This window comes from Lolium rigidum, chromosome 5, assembly GCF_022539505.1.
Source record: "Lolium rigidum isolate FL_2022 chromosome 5, APGP_CSIRO_Lrig_0.1, whole genome shotgun sequence".
NCBI lineage: Eukaryota > Viridiplantae > Streptophyta > Magnoliopsida > Poales > Poaceae > Lolium > Lolium rigidum.
Genome location: NC_061512.1, coordinates 973,644 through 976,730, shown reverse-complemented (window position 1 = coordinate 976,730; position 3,087 = coordinate 973,644).

The following is a 3,087-nucleotide window of genomic DNA, read 5'->3' as shown; positions in this document are numbered from 1 at the left end:
GTCGATCAGAGACTAGCAGCCGCCCTCCCGCTGCAGTAACGACCCATCAACACGAGTCGATCCAGTGCAAAACTATGATCTCGATCACCATGTTCCTCTCACATATCCTAACACAAAAAGACTCCATCGTGAGGGTGGAAAACCTACTTTCCAGTTGCGGACCCATGTTTTGTGATAACGTGGCATAGTTTCGAGCCTGGATTATGCCCGCGGGTTAGGTAATCACTCATAATAAGTCTAATCACTTATGATGACACCCCTTTGCATGTAAAGTTTTCCTTACCTCTTTTAATTGCGAGAGTCGTTGCAAAGGAGAGACATGAAATCATGCCCAAGTACTAGCAAAAACCTTGAGTTCTAGTCACAATGTCCTAATACGTGTGCATGAGGTTTTGTTAAAGAGGAAAAGCCTGGATTATACAGCAACTTTCGGTTGGAGTCTTCTTCACGAACTTGACTATCTCGAAGGGACATTACGAGAAAATATCGAAAATTTCCTATTTTGTTGCCCCAAAACAAAGTTTTTTTTTATAACTAGGCTTCTTTTGAGTTGGTCTTGTGCATAGGCCTTCATCTGTCCTTGAGAACGACAATTTCACATGGGCTATGTGGGAAACATATTTAATCTATCAAATTTTTGGGTAGAACGCACAATTTGAGTAAAAAAGTTCTAGCCATTGCATATGAATTCGGAATAGCTATATTTTATATCGATCAACATCTATGTAAAAAGTTAGGTGTGAATTCCACCAGCTTCACCTATTTCAGTGATTCTAAGATCGCCTAATTTGGTTTGCAAAATAGAGATTTTGTAAGAACCAGAAGCCTAAACATAGCTTTAAAATGGCACCCCTCCACATAGTGGGCTATCTCACACGAAGATTCCAGCCTCCGGGTGTAAACTCTACTTACCAGCTTCAGATCAATGTTTTTTGATAATGTGGCATAGTTTCGAGCCGGGATTATGCCCGGGGCTTAGGTAATCACTCATACCAAGTCTAATCATTTATGAGGACACCCCTTCGCATTTAAAGTTTTCCTTACCTCTTTTGCGAGCCGTTGCAAAGGAGAGAGATGAACTCACTCCCAGGTACTAGCAAAAACCCAAAGTTCTAGTCACTGAGTCCTAATACGTGTGCATGTGGTTCTGGTAAAGAGGAAAAGCTAGTATGCAGCAATGTTCAGTTGGAGTCTCCTTCACGAACTTGACTATCTTGAAGGAACATTATGAAAAATAAAAAATGACTTCGTTGCACCGATACCAAGTTTTTTTATAACTTTGCTTCTTTTGAGTTGGTCTTGTGCATATGCCTTCATCTCTCATTGAGAATGAACAATTTCACCTGGGATGTGTGGGGTAACATATTTGATCTATCCCAATTTTGGATAGAACGCAGAGTCTGAGTTAGAAGGTTCTAGCCATTGTATACAAACTTCTATTGAGCTATATTTTATATCGATCGGCATCTACATAGAAAGTTAGGTCCTAATTCCACAAGCTTTGCCGGTTTCGGTGATTATAAGATCTCCTAATTTTTCTTCTAAAATAGAGATTTTGTAAGAACCAAAAGCCTAAACACAACTTTGAAATGGCACTCCCTTTACATAGTGGGCTATCTGGCACGAAGATACCATCCTCAAGGTGCAAACCCAACCTTCCAGCTTGTGACCCATGTTTTGTGATAACGTGGCATTGTTTCGAGCCTACATTATGCCCGGGTTTAGGTAGTCATTCATAACTAGTCTAATTTCTTATGATGACACCCCTTTGCATGTAAAGTTTTTCTTACCTCTTTTACCAGAGATGTATACAAGAAGAGACATTAAATCATGCCCAAGTACTAGCAAAAACCTAAATTCTAGTCACGGAGTCTTAATACATGTGCATGAGGTTCTGATAAAGAGGAAAAACCACAATGCAGCAACTTTAAGTTGGAGTCTCCTTCACGAAATTGATTATCTCAAAGGAACACTATGAATAAATAGCGAAAATATTCTACTTTATTGCACCTAAACCAAGTTTTTTTTATATAACTTGGCTTCTTTTGAGATGGTTTTGTGCATAGGCCTTCGTCGCTCCTTGAGAGCGAACATATGGACTGTGCGGGGCAACATATTTAGTCTATCCCAATTTTAGTTAGAAAGCACATTCTGAATAAAAAGGTTCTAGCCGTTGCGTACCAACTCTGATTGAGCTATATTTTATATTGATCGGCATCTACGTAGAAAGTTAGGAATTTCACAGGGCAATACACATGGCAGGCCAGAAAAGACTCAGCCAGAAGAAACTAGACACCAATTAACACCAACAAAATCTATGTTACTATGTACGGATTTCTTCATCTAAACTGGTTATTTGGAAACCTAAATCAATCAATTAATCGCAACTCGATCGATCGCCCTCTTCCTACATGGCTACATCAATCAATCAAATCGATCCGTGCTAGCTGTTAAATTTTCTGGCCAGCGCTTGGAGTCGAGGTGATGGAGGTCATCTTGTCGCCGATTCCACCACTTCCGTGGGCCGCCACATGGTCTTCCTTGCGCAGAGCATGGCCTCCTTGCGCTTGGACACCGTCATCCTCACCTCCCAGTGCATCGACCTCACCACCTCCACGATCTCGTCCACCGTCTCCTTGTCGTCCCGCACGATCAGCTTCCCGTTCGGCCTCAGGATCCTGTCCACCTCCACGATCACCGGGAGAGAATACATTCTAAGGCTCTTAGGCATGGTAAAAATCCCAACTCATCAGACTGAGAATTAACAATAGACTGACGTGCCACTTTTACAAGCCGCGTGAGATTTTTCAACCCCAATATGCGTCCGAATGGTTCCTCCTCCCTATAGAAAGTCCCAAGTTTAGCTTTCTATGGTAGAACTCACAAATAAAATACTTCGTATTTATGTACTACGGTAGTAGACCGCAAGTATGGGCGGCAACAGGTGAAGTTCAGAGTCTTACATTTCGGAGTGAAAATCCAAGGTGAAAACGGGGACTATCTTCAGGGTGATAACCTAAAATCTTTCATCGGACCACGACGATGATTGTAATTTGTTCCCTTCTTGGAGGCGTTGCTTTTGGAGAG